This window comes from Schistocerca cancellata, chromosome 2 (assembly GCF_023864275.1).
Source record: "Schistocerca cancellata isolate TAMUIC-IGC-003103 chromosome 2, iqSchCanc2.1, whole genome shotgun sequence".
Classification (NCBI taxonomy): Eukaryota; Metazoa; Arthropoda; class Insecta; order Orthoptera; family Acrididae; genus Schistocerca; species Schistocerca cancellata.
This window is the reverse complement of record NC_064627.1, coordinates 955,034,365-955,043,997: the sequence shown is the minus strand read 5'-3', so window position 1 is coordinate 955,043,997 and position 9,633 is coordinate 955,034,365. Positions and strand designations below refer to the sequence as shown.

Genomic DNA, 9,633 nt, shown 5'->3' with positions numbered 1-9,633 from the left:
AAGCTGAGCAAATGAATTTCCTTTAAAATAGGTTTAAAACATAGGGAGGTTCTGACCGAGTGGGCATGCTCTGGAGCCTCTTTGCTCGTGAGATTAGAAAAACAGTCCTCTGGGCCGGATTTGAACCAGCGACCTATGGATAACTGTCAATCCTCCACTACAGTCCACCGCTCTACCAACTGAGCTACCAGAGGCTCTGCTTACTTTCTTATTCGTACTGATTGCTTTAGCTCCGTCCCTGTCTTTCGTTTCCACACACAGCTACTCAGCGCGGCCATATAGACGCACAGAAATGCAGCCATCGGCTGCAACTGCAAACATTGCCCAGATTAAGTTTTATAATGCCCGATCGTATCAATTAGGTTAAAAAATGCAAGTAGGAAGTGTCTGAAGCATGTCAGAGCACTGCTAAGTGTATTTACGAGTCCCATGCTTCTGTCTGGTTCCATGGTGTAACGGTTAGCACTCTGGACTCTGAATCCAGCGATCCGAGTTCGAATCTCGGTGGAACCTTCGTTTAGTCTAAATTTTCTGTAATAAGCATTTCTCGCCGAAGAAGTAGCAGCGATAGGCTCAGGGATTTAGTTCCTACGTTTGTGTAAATAACGAGACGTCTATGAAACGGCTGAATATTGGTGCGACTATGTGACCTATATAGCACATTAAACGAGTAATGCCTGTAAGAGCAAGCAATTTTAAGATAATTCGAAGAATTATCATTATCCTACGGAGGCTAAGAATCCCATGATTATCAACTAGCTATTACAAGCTGAGCAAATGAATTTCCTTTAAAATAGGTTTAAAACATAGGGAGGTTCTGACCGAGTGGGCATGCTCTGGAGCCTCTTTGCTCGTGAGATTAGAAAAACAGTCCTCTGGGCCGGATTTGAACCAGCGACCTATGGATAACTGTGAATCCTCCACTACAGTCCACCGCTCTACCAACTGAGCTACCAGAGGCTCTGCTTACTTTCTTATTCGTACTGATTGCTTTAGCTCCGTCCCTGTCTTTCGTTTCCACACACAGCTACTCAGCGCGGCCATATAGACGCACAGAAATGCAGCCATCGGCTGCAACTGCAAACATTGCCCAGATTAAGTTTTATAATGCCCGATCGTATCAATTAGGTTAAAAAATGCAAGTAGGAAGTGTCTGAAGCATGTCAGAGCACTGCTAAGTGTATTTACGAGTCCCATGCTTCTGTCTGGTTCCATGGTGTAACGGTTAGCACTCTGGACTCTGAATCCAGCGATCCGAGTTCGAATCTCGGTGGAACCTTCGTTTAGTCTAAATTTTCTGTAATAAGCATTTCTCGCCGAAGAAGTAGCAGCGATAGGCTCAGGGATTTAGTTCCTACGTTTGTGTAAATAACGAGACGTCTATGAAACGGCTGAATATTGGTGCGACTATGTGACCTATATAGCACATTAAACGAGTAATGCCTGTAAGAGCAAGCAATTTTAAGATAATTCGAAGAATTATCATTATCCTACGGAGGCTAAGAATCCCATGATTATCAACTAGCTATTACAAGCTGAGCAAATGAATTTCCTTTAAAATAGGTTTAAAACATAGGGAGGTTCTGACCGAGTGGGCATGCTCTGGAGCCTCTTTGCTCGTGAGATTAGAAAAACAGTCCTCTGGGCCGGATTTGAACCAGCGACCTATGGATAACTGTGAATCCTCCACTACAGTCCACCGCTCTACCAACTGAGCTACCAGAGGCTCTGCTTACTTTCTTATTCGTACTGATTGCTTTAGCTCCGTCCCTGTCTTTCGTTTCCACACACAGCTACTCAGCGCGGCCATATAGACGCACAGAAATGCAGCCATCGGCTGCAACTGCAAACATTGCCCAGATTAAGTTTTATAATGCCCGATCGTATCAATTAGGTTAAAAAATGCAAGTAGGAAGTGTCTGAAGCATGTCAGAGCACTGCTAAGTGTATTTACGAGTCCCATGCTTCTGTCTGGTTCCATGGTGTAACGGTTAGCACTCTGGACTCTGAATCCAGCGATCCGAGTTCGAATCTCGGTGGAACCTTCGTTTAGTCTAAATTTTCTGTAATAAGCATTTCTCGCCGAAGAAGTAGCAGCGATAGGCTCAGGGATTTAGTTCCTACGTTTGTGTAAATAACGAGACGTCTATGAAACGGCTGAATATTGGTGCGACTATGTGACCTATATAGCACATTAAACGAGTAATGCCTGTAAGAGCAAGCAATTTTAAGATAATTCGAAGAATTATCATTATCCTACGGAGGCTAAGAATCCCATGATTATCAACTAGCTATTACAAGCTGAGCAAATGAATTTCCTTTAAAATAGGTTTAAAACATAGGGAGGTTCTGACCGAGTGGGCATGCTCTGGAGCCTCTTTGCTCGTGAGATTAGAAAAACAGTCCTCTGGGCCGGATTTGAACCAGCGACCTATGGATAACTGTGAATCCTCCACTACAGTCCACCGCTCTACCAACTGAGCTACCAGAGGCTCTGCTTACTTTCTTATTCGTACTGATTGCTTTAGCTCCGTCCCTGTCTTTCGTTTCCACACACAGCTACTCAGCGCGGCCATATAGACGCACAGAAATGCAGCCATCGGCTGCAACTGCAAACATTGCCCAGATTAAGTTTTATAATGCCCGATCGTATCAATTAGGTTAAAAAATGCAAGTAGGAAGTGTCTGAAGCATGTCAGAGCACTGCTAAGTGTATTTACGAGTCCCATGCTTCTGTCTGGTTCCATGGTGTAACGGTTAGCACTCTGGACTCTGAATCCAGCGATCCGAGTTCGAATCTCGGTGGAACCTTCGTTTAGTCTAAATTTTCTGTAATAAGCATTTCTCGCCGAAGAAGTAGCAGCGATAGGCTCAGGGATTTAGTTCCTACGTTTGTGTAAATAACGAGACGTCTATGAAACGGCTGAATATTGGTGCGACTATGTGACCTATATAGCACATTAAACGAGTAATGCCTGTAAGAGCAAGCAATTTTAAGATAATTCGAAGAATTATCATTATCCTACGGAGGCTAAGAATCCCATGATTATCAACTAGCTATTACAAGCTGAGCAAATGAATTTCCTTTAAAATAGGTTTAAAACATAGGGAGGTTCTGACCGAGTGGGCGTGCTCTGGAGCCTCTTTGCTCGTGAGATTAGAAAAACAGTCCTCTGGGCCGGATTTGAACCAGCGACCTATGGATAACTGTGAATCCTCCACTACAGTCCACCGCTCTACCAACTGAGCTACCAGAGGCTCTGCTTACTTTCTTATTCGTACTGATTGCTTTAGCTCCGTCCCTGTCTTTCGTTTCCACACACAGCTACTCAGCGCGGCCATATAGACGCACAGAAATGCAGCCATCGGCTGCAACTGCAAACATTGCCCAGATTAAGTTTTATAATGCCCGATCGTATCAATTAGGTTAAAAAATGCAAGTAGGAAGTGTCTGAAGCATGTCAGAGCACTGCTAAGTGTATTTACGAGTCCCATGCTTCTGTCTGGTTCCATGGTGTAACGGTTAGCACTCTGGACTCTGAATCCAGCGATCCGAGTTCGAATCTCGGTGGAACCTTCGTTTAGTCTAAATTTTCTGTAATAAGCATTTCTCGCCGAAGAAGTAGCAGCGATAGGCTCAGGGATTTAGTTCCTACGTTTGTGTAAATAACGAGACGTCTATGAAACGGCTGAATATTGGTGCGACTATGTGACCTATATAGCACATTAAACGAGTAATGCCTGTAAGAGCAAGCAATTTTAAGATAATTCGAAGAATTATCATTATCCTACGGAGGCTAAGAATCCCATGATTATCAACTAGCTATTACAAGCTGAGCAAATGAATTTCCTTTAAAATAGGTTTAAAACATAGGGAGGTTCTGACCGAGTGGGCATGCTCTGGAGCCTCTTTGCTCGTGAGATTAGAAAAACAGTCCTCTGGGCCGGATTTGAACCAGCGACCTATGGATAACTGTGAATCCTCCACTACAGTCCACCGCTCTACCAACTGAGCTACCAGAGGCTCTGCTTACTTTCTTATTCGTACTGATTGCTTTAGCTCCGTCCCTGTCTTTCGTTTCCACACACAGCTACTCAGCGCGGCCATATAGACGCACAGAAATGCAGCCATCGGCTGCAACTGCAAACATTGCCCAGATTAAGTTTTATAATGCCCGATCGTATCAATTAGGTTAAAAAATGCAAGTAGGAAGTGTCTGAAGCATGTCAGAGCACTGCTAAGTGTATTTACGAGTCCCATGCTTCTGTCTGGTTCCATGGTGTAACGGTTAGCACTCTGGACTCTGAATCCAGCGATCCGAGTTCGAATCTCGGTGGAACCTTCGTTTAGTCTAAATTTTCTGTAATAAGCATTTCTCGCCGAAGAAGTAGCAGCGATAGGCTCAGGGATTTAGTTCCTACGTTTGTGTAAATAACGAGACGTCTATGAAACGGCTGAATATTGGTGCGACTATGTGACCTATATAGCACATTAAACGAGTAATGCCTGTAAGAGCAAGCAATTTTAAGATAATTCGAAGAATTATCATTATCCTACGGAGGCTAAGAATCCCATGATTATCAACTAGCTATTACAAGCTGAGCAAATGAATTTCCTTTAAAATAGGTTTAAAACATAGGGAGGTTCTGACCGAGTGGGCATGCTCTGGAGCCTCTTTGCTCGTGAGATTAGAAAAACAGTCCTCTGGGCCGGATTTGAACCAGCGACCTATGGATAACTGTGAATCCTCCACTACAGTCCACCGCTCTACCAACTGAGCTACCAGAGGCTCTGCTTACTTTCTTATTCGTACTGATTGCTTTAGCTCCGTCCCTGTCTTTCGTTTCCACACACAGCTACTCAGCGCGGCCATATAGACGCACAGAAATGCAGCCATCGGCTGCAACTGCAAACATTGCCCAGATTAAGTTTTATAATGCCCGATCGTATCAATTAGGTTAAAAAATGCAAGTAGGAAGTGTCTGAAGCATGTCAGAGCACTGCTAAGTGTATTTACGAGTCCCATGCTTCTGTCTGGTTCCATGGTGTAACGGTTAGCACTCTGGACTCTGAATCCAGCGATCCGAGTTCGAATCTCGGTGGAACCTTCGTTTAGTCTAAATTTTCTGTAATAAGCATTTCTCGCCGAAGAAGTAGCAGCGATAGGCTCAGGGATTTAGTTCCTACGTTTGTGTAAATAACGAGACGTCTATGAAACGGCTGAATATTGGTGCGACTATGTGACCTATATAGCACATTAAACGAGTAATGCCTGTAAGAGCAAGCAATTTTAAGATAATTCGAAGAATTATCATTATCCTACGGAGGCTAAGAATCCCATGATTATCAACTAGCTATTACAAGCTGAGCAAATGAATTTCCTTTAAAATAGGTTTAAAACATAGGGAGGTTCTGACCGAGTGGGCATGCTCTGGAGCCTCTTTGCTCGTGAGATTAGAAAAACAGTCCTCTGGGCCGGATTTGAACCAGCGACCTATGGATAACTGTGAATCCTCCACTACAGTCCACCGCTCTACCAACTGAGCTACCAGAGGCTCTGCTTACTTTCTTATTCGTACTGATTGCTTTAGCTCCGTCCCTGTCTTTCGTTTCCACACACAGCTACTCAGCGCGGCCATATAGACGCACAGAAATGCAGCCATCGGCTGCAACTGCAAACATTGCCCAGATTAAGTTTTATAATGCCCGATCGTATCAATTAGGTTAAAAAATGCAAGTAGGAAGTGTCTGAAGCATGTCAGAGCACTGCTAAGTGTATTTACGAGTCCCATGCTTCTGTCTGGTTCCATGGTGTAACGGTTAGCACTCTGGACTCTGAATCCAGCGATCCGAGTTCGAATCTCGGTGGAACCTTCGTTTAGTCTAAATTTTCTGTAATAAGCATTTCTCGCCGAAGAAGTAGCAGCGATAGGCTCAGGGATTTAGTTCCTACGTTTGTGTAAATAACGAGACGTCTATGAAACGGCTGAATATTGGTGCGACTATGTGACCTATATAGCACATTAAACGAGTAATGCCTGTAAGAGCAAGCAATTTTAAGATAATTCGAAGAATTATCATTATCCTACGGAGGCTAAGAATCCCATGATTATCAACTAGCTATTACAAGCTGAGCAAATGAATTTCCTTTAAAATAGGTTTAAAACATAGGGAGGTTCTGACCGAGTGGGCATGCTCTGGAGCCTCTTTGCTCGTGAGATTAGAAAAACAGTCCTCTGGGCCGGATTTGAACCAGCGACCTATGGATAACTGTGAATCCTCCACTACAGTCCACCGCTCTACCAACTGAGCTACCAGAGGCTCTGCTTACTTTCTTATTCGTACTGATTGCTTTAGCTCCGTCCCTGTCTTTCGTTTCCACACACAGCTACTCAGCGCGGCCATATAGACGCACAGAAATGCAGCCATCGGCTGCAACTGCAAACATTGCCCAGATTAAGTTTTATAATGCCCGATCGTATCAATTAGGTTAAAAAATGCAAGTAGGAAGTGTCTGAAGCATGTCAGAGCACTGCTAAGTGTATTTACGAGTCCCATGCTTCTGTCTGGTTCCATGGTGTAACGGTTAGCACTCTGGACTCTGAATCCAGCGATCCGAGTTCGAATCTCGGTGGAACCTTCGTTTAGTCTAAATTTTCTGTAATAAGCATTTCTCGCCGAAGAAGTAGCAGCGATAGGCTCAGGGATTTAGTTCCTACGTTTGTGTAAATAACGAGACGTCTATGAAACGGCTGAATATTGGTGCGACTATGTGACCTATATAGCACATTAAACGAGTAATGCCTGTAAGAGCAAGCAATTTTAAGATAATTCGAAGAATTATCATTATCCTACGGAGGCTAAGAATCCCATGATTATCAACTAGCTATTACAAGCTGAGCAAATGAATTTCCTTTAAAATAGGTTTAAAACATAGGGAGGTTCTGACCGAGTGGGCATGCTCTGGAGCCTCTTTGCTCGTGAGATTAGAAAAACAGTCCTCTGGGCCGGATTTGAACCAGCGACCTATGGATAACTGTGAATCCTCCACTACAGTCCACCGCTCTACCAACTGAGCTACCAGAGGCTCTGCTTACTTTCTTATTCGTACTAATTGCTTTAGCTCCGTCCCTGTCTTTCGTTTCCACACACAGCTACTCAGCGCGGCCATATAGACGCACAGAAATGCAGCCATCGGCTGCAACTGCAAACATTGCCCAGATTAAGTTTTATAATGCCCGATCGTATCAATTAGGTTAAAAAATGCAAGTAGGAAGTGTCTGAAGCATGTCAGAGCACTGCTAAGTGTATTTACGAGTCCCATGCTTCTGTCTGGTTCCATGGTGTAACGGTTAGCACTCTGGACTCTGAATCCAGCGATCCGAGTTCGAATCTCGGTGGAACCTTCGTTTAGTCTAAATTTTCTGTAATAAGCATTTCTCGCCGAAGAAGTAGCAGCGATAGGCTCAGGGATTTAGTTCCTACGTTTGTGTAAATAACGAGACGTCTATGAAACGGCTGAATATTGGTGCGACTATGTGACCTATATAGCACATTAAACGAGTAATGCCTGTAAGAGCAAGCAATTTTAAGATAATTCGAAGAATTATCATTATCCTACGGAGGCTAAGAATCCCATGATTATCAACTAGCTATTACAAGCTGAGCAAATGAATTTCCTTTAAAATAGGTTTAAAACATAGGGAGGTTCTGACCGAGTGGGCGTGCTCTGGAGCCTCTTTGCTCGTGAGATTAGAAAAACAGTCCTCTGGGCCGGATTTGAACCAGCGACCTATGGATAACTGTGAATCCTCCCCTACAGTCCACCGCTCTACCAACTGAGCTACCAGAGGCTCTGCTTACTTTCTTATTCGTACTGATTGCTTTAGCTCCGTCCCTGTCTTTCGTTTCCACACACAGCTACTCAGCGCGGCCATATAGACGCACAGAAATGCAGCCATCGGCTGCAACTGCAAACATTGCCCAGATTAAGTTTTATAATGCCCGATCGTATCAATTAGGTTAAAAAATGCAAGTAGGAAGTGTCTGAAGCATGTCAGAGCACTGCTAAGTGTATTTACGAGTCCCATGCTTCTGTCTGGTTCCATGGTGTAACGGTTAGCACTCTGGACTCTGAATCCAGCGATCCGAGTTCGAATCTCGGTGGAACCTTCGTTTAGTCTAAATTTTCTGTAATAAGCATTTCTCGCCGAAGAAGTAGCAGCGATAGGCTCAGGGATTTAGTTCCTACGTTTGTGTAAATAACGAGACGTCTATGAAACGGCTGAATATTGGTGCGACTATGTGACCTATATAGCACATTAAACGAGTAATGCCTGTAAGAGCAAGCAATTTTAAGATAATTCGAAGAATTATCATTATCCTACGGAGGCTAAGAATCCCATGATTATCAACTAGCTATTACAAGCTGAGCAAATGAATTTCCTTTAAAATAGGTTTAAAACATAGGGAGGTTCTGACCGAGTGGGCATGCTCTGGAGCCTCTTTGCTCGTGAGATTAGAAAAACAGTCCTCTGGGCCGGATTTGAACCAGCGACCTATGGATAACTGTGAATCCTCCACTACAGTCCACCGCTCTACCAACTGAGCTACCAGAGGCTCTGCTTACTTTCTTATTCGTACTGATTGCTTTAGCTCCGTCCCTGTCTTTCGTTTCCACACACAGCTACTCAGCGCGGCCATATAGACGCACAGAAATGCAGCCATCGGCTGCAACTGCAAACATTGCCCAGATTAAGTTTTATAATGCCCGATCGTATCAATTAGGTTAAAAAATGCAAGTAGGAAGTGTCTGAAGCATGTCAGAGCACTGCTAAGTGTATTTACGAGTCCCATGCTTCTGTCTGGTTCCATGGTGTAACGGTTAGCACTCTGGACTCTGAATCCAGCGATCCGAGTTCGAATCTCGGTGGAACCTTCGTTTAGTCTAAATTTTCTGTAATAAGCATTTCTCGCCGAAGAAGTAGCAGCGATAGGCTCAGGGATTTAGTTCCTACGTTTGTGTAAATAACGAGACGTCTATGAAACGGCTGAATATTGGTGCGACTATGTGACCTATATAGCACATTAAACGAGTAATGCCTGTAAGAGCAAGCAATTTTAAGATAATTCGAAGAATTATCATTATCCTACGGAGGCTAAGAATCCCATGATTATCAACTAGCTATTACAAGCTGAGCAAATGAATTTCCTTTAAAATAGGTTTAAAACATAGGGAGGTTCTGACCGAGTGGGCATGCTCTGGAGCCTCTTTGCTCGTGAGATTAGAAAAACAGTCCTCTGGGCCGGATTTGAACCAGCGACCTATGGATAACTGTGAATCCTCCACTACAGTCCACCGCTCTACCAACTGAGCTACCAGAGGCTCTGCTTACTTTCTTATTCGTACTGATTGCTTTAGCTCCGTCCCTGTCTTTCGTTTCCACACACAGCTACTCAGCGCGGCCATATAGACGCACAGAAATGCAGCCATCGGCTGCAACTGCAAACATTGCCCAGATTAAGTTTTATAATGCCCGATCGTATCAATTAGGTTAAAAAATGCAAGTAGGAAGTGTCTGAAGCATGTCAGAGCACTGCTAAGTGTATTTACGAGTCCCATGCTTCTGCCT

General features: G+C 43.9%; 25 non-coding genes across 25 annotated transcripts; 12 read left to right on the top strand and 13 right to left on the bottom strand.

The window, feature by feature from the left end:
- Positions 1–105: 105 nt before the first annotated feature.
- Positions 106–194, bottom strand: Trnay-gua (transfer RNA tyrosine (anticodon GUA)). Its single transcript is given in 2 exon segments — positions 106–141; positions 158–194. It is a non-coding gene; the product is annotated as a tRNA-Tyr (tRNA).
- Positions 195–441: 247 nt separating this feature from the next.
- Positions 442–513, top strand: Trnaq-cug (transfer RNA glutamine (anticodon CUG)). The gene has a single exon. It is a non-coding gene; the product is annotated as a tRNA-Gln (tRNA).
- Positions 514–871: 358 nt separating this feature from the next.
- Trnay-gua (transfer RNA tyrosine (anticodon GUA)) lies at positions 872–960 on the bottom strand. Its single transcript is given in 2 exon segments — positions 872–907; positions 924–960. It is a non-coding gene; the product is annotated as a tRNA-Tyr (tRNA).
- Positions 961–1,207: 247 nt separating this feature from the next.
- On the top strand, positions 1,208–1,279 carry Trnaq-cug (transfer RNA glutamine (anticodon CUG)). Its single transcript has one exon. It is a non-coding gene; the product is annotated as a tRNA-Gln (tRNA).
- Positions 1,280–1,637: 358 nt separating this feature from the next.
- On the bottom strand, positions 1,638–1,726 carry Trnay-gua (transfer RNA tyrosine (anticodon GUA)). Its single transcript is given in 2 exon segments — positions 1,638–1,673; positions 1,690–1,726. It is a non-coding gene; the product is annotated as a tRNA-Tyr (tRNA).
- A 247-nt stretch (positions 1,727–1,973) lies between these two features.
- On the top strand, positions 1,974–2,045 carry Trnaq-cug (transfer RNA glutamine (anticodon CUG)). Its single transcript has one exon. It is a non-coding gene; the product is annotated as a tRNA-Gln (tRNA).
- A 358-nt stretch (positions 2,046–2,403) lies between these two features.
- On the bottom strand, positions 2,404–2,492 carry Trnay-gua (transfer RNA tyrosine (anticodon GUA)). Its single transcript is given in 2 exon segments — positions 2,404–2,439; positions 2,456–2,492. It is a non-coding gene; the product is annotated as a tRNA-Tyr (tRNA).
- A 247-nt stretch (positions 2,493–2,739) lies between these two features.
- Positions 2,740–2,811, top strand: Trnaq-cug (transfer RNA glutamine (anticodon CUG)). The gene has a single exon. It is a non-coding gene; the product is annotated as a tRNA-Gln (tRNA).
- A 358-nt stretch (positions 2,812–3,169) lies between these two features.
- Trnay-gua (transfer RNA tyrosine (anticodon GUA)) lies at positions 3,170–3,258 on the bottom strand. Its single transcript is given in 2 exon segments — positions 3,170–3,205; positions 3,222–3,258. It is a non-coding gene; the product is annotated as a tRNA-Tyr (tRNA).
- A 247-nt stretch (positions 3,259–3,505) lies between these two features.
- Trnaq-cug (transfer RNA glutamine (anticodon CUG)) lies at positions 3,506–3,577 on the top strand. The gene has a single exon. It is a non-coding gene; the product is annotated as a tRNA-Gln (tRNA).
- A 358-nt stretch (positions 3,578–3,935) lies between these two features.
- On the bottom strand, positions 3,936–4,024 carry Trnay-gua (transfer RNA tyrosine (anticodon GUA)). The gene is given in 2 exon segments: positions 3,936–3,971; positions 3,988–4,024. It is a non-coding gene; the product is annotated as a tRNA-Tyr (tRNA).
- A 247-nt stretch (positions 4,025–4,271) lies between these two features.
- Trnaq-cug (transfer RNA glutamine (anticodon CUG)) lies at positions 4,272–4,343 on the top strand. Its single transcript has one exon. It is a non-coding gene; the product is annotated as a tRNA-Gln (tRNA).
- A 358-nt stretch (positions 4,344–4,701) lies between these two features.
- On the bottom strand, positions 4,702–4,790 carry Trnay-gua (transfer RNA tyrosine (anticodon GUA)). The gene is given in 2 exon segments: positions 4,702–4,737; positions 4,754–4,790. It is a non-coding gene; the product is annotated as a tRNA-Tyr (tRNA).
- Positions 4,791–5,037: 247 nt separating this feature from the next.
- On the top strand, positions 5,038–5,109 carry Trnaq-cug (transfer RNA glutamine (anticodon CUG)). The gene has a single exon. It is a non-coding gene; the product is annotated as a tRNA-Gln (tRNA).
- A 358-nt stretch (positions 5,110–5,467) lies between these two features.
- Trnay-gua (transfer RNA tyrosine (anticodon GUA)) lies at positions 5,468–5,556 on the bottom strand. The gene is given in 2 exon segments: positions 5,468–5,503; positions 5,520–5,556. It is a non-coding gene; the product is annotated as a tRNA-Tyr (tRNA).
- A 247-nt stretch (positions 5,557–5,803) lies between these two features.
- Trnaq-cug (transfer RNA glutamine (anticodon CUG)) lies at positions 5,804–5,875 on the top strand. The gene has a single exon. It is a non-coding gene; the product is annotated as a tRNA-Gln (tRNA).
- Positions 5,876–6,233: 358 nt separating this feature from the next.
- On the bottom strand, positions 6,234–6,322 carry Trnay-gua (transfer RNA tyrosine (anticodon GUA)). The gene is given in 2 exon segments: positions 6,234–6,269; positions 6,286–6,322. It is a non-coding gene; the product is annotated as a tRNA-Tyr (tRNA).
- A 247-nt stretch (positions 6,323–6,569) lies between these two features.
- Positions 6,570–6,641, top strand: Trnaq-cug (transfer RNA glutamine (anticodon CUG)). Its single transcript has one exon. It is a non-coding gene; the product is annotated as a tRNA-Gln (tRNA).
- Positions 6,642–6,999: 358 nt separating this feature from the next.
- On the bottom strand, positions 7,000–7,088 carry Trnay-gua (transfer RNA tyrosine (anticodon GUA)). Its single transcript is given in 2 exon segments — positions 7,000–7,035; positions 7,052–7,088. It is a non-coding gene; the product is annotated as a tRNA-Tyr (tRNA).
- A 247-nt stretch (positions 7,089–7,335) lies between these two features.
- Trnaq-cug (transfer RNA glutamine (anticodon CUG)) lies at positions 7,336–7,407 on the top strand. The gene has a single exon. It is a non-coding gene; the product is annotated as a tRNA-Gln (tRNA).
- A 358-nt stretch (positions 7,408–7,765) lies between these two features.
- Trnay-gua (transfer RNA tyrosine (anticodon GUA)) lies at positions 7,766–7,854 on the bottom strand. The gene is given in 2 exon segments: positions 7,766–7,801; positions 7,818–7,854. It is a non-coding gene; the product is annotated as a tRNA-Tyr (tRNA).
- Positions 7,855–8,101: 247 nt separating this feature from the next.
- On the top strand, positions 8,102–8,173 carry Trnaq-cug (transfer RNA glutamine (anticodon CUG)). The gene has a single exon. It is a non-coding gene; the product is annotated as a tRNA-Gln (tRNA).
- A 358-nt stretch (positions 8,174–8,531) lies between these two features.
- Trnay-gua (transfer RNA tyrosine (anticodon GUA)) lies at positions 8,532–8,620 on the bottom strand. The gene is given in 2 exon segments: positions 8,532–8,567; positions 8,584–8,620. It is a non-coding gene; the product is annotated as a tRNA-Tyr (tRNA).
- Positions 8,621–8,867: 247 nt separating this feature from the next.
- Trnaq-cug (transfer RNA glutamine (anticodon CUG)) lies at positions 8,868–8,939 on the top strand. Its single transcript has one exon. It is a non-coding gene; the product is annotated as a tRNA-Gln (tRNA).
- Positions 8,940–9,297: 358 nt separating this feature from the next.
- Trnay-gua (transfer RNA tyrosine (anticodon GUA)) lies at positions 9,298–9,386 on the bottom strand. The gene is given in 2 exon segments: positions 9,298–9,333; positions 9,350–9,386. It is a non-coding gene; the product is annotated as a tRNA-Tyr (tRNA).
- Positions 9,387–9,633: the final 247 nt, after the last annotated feature.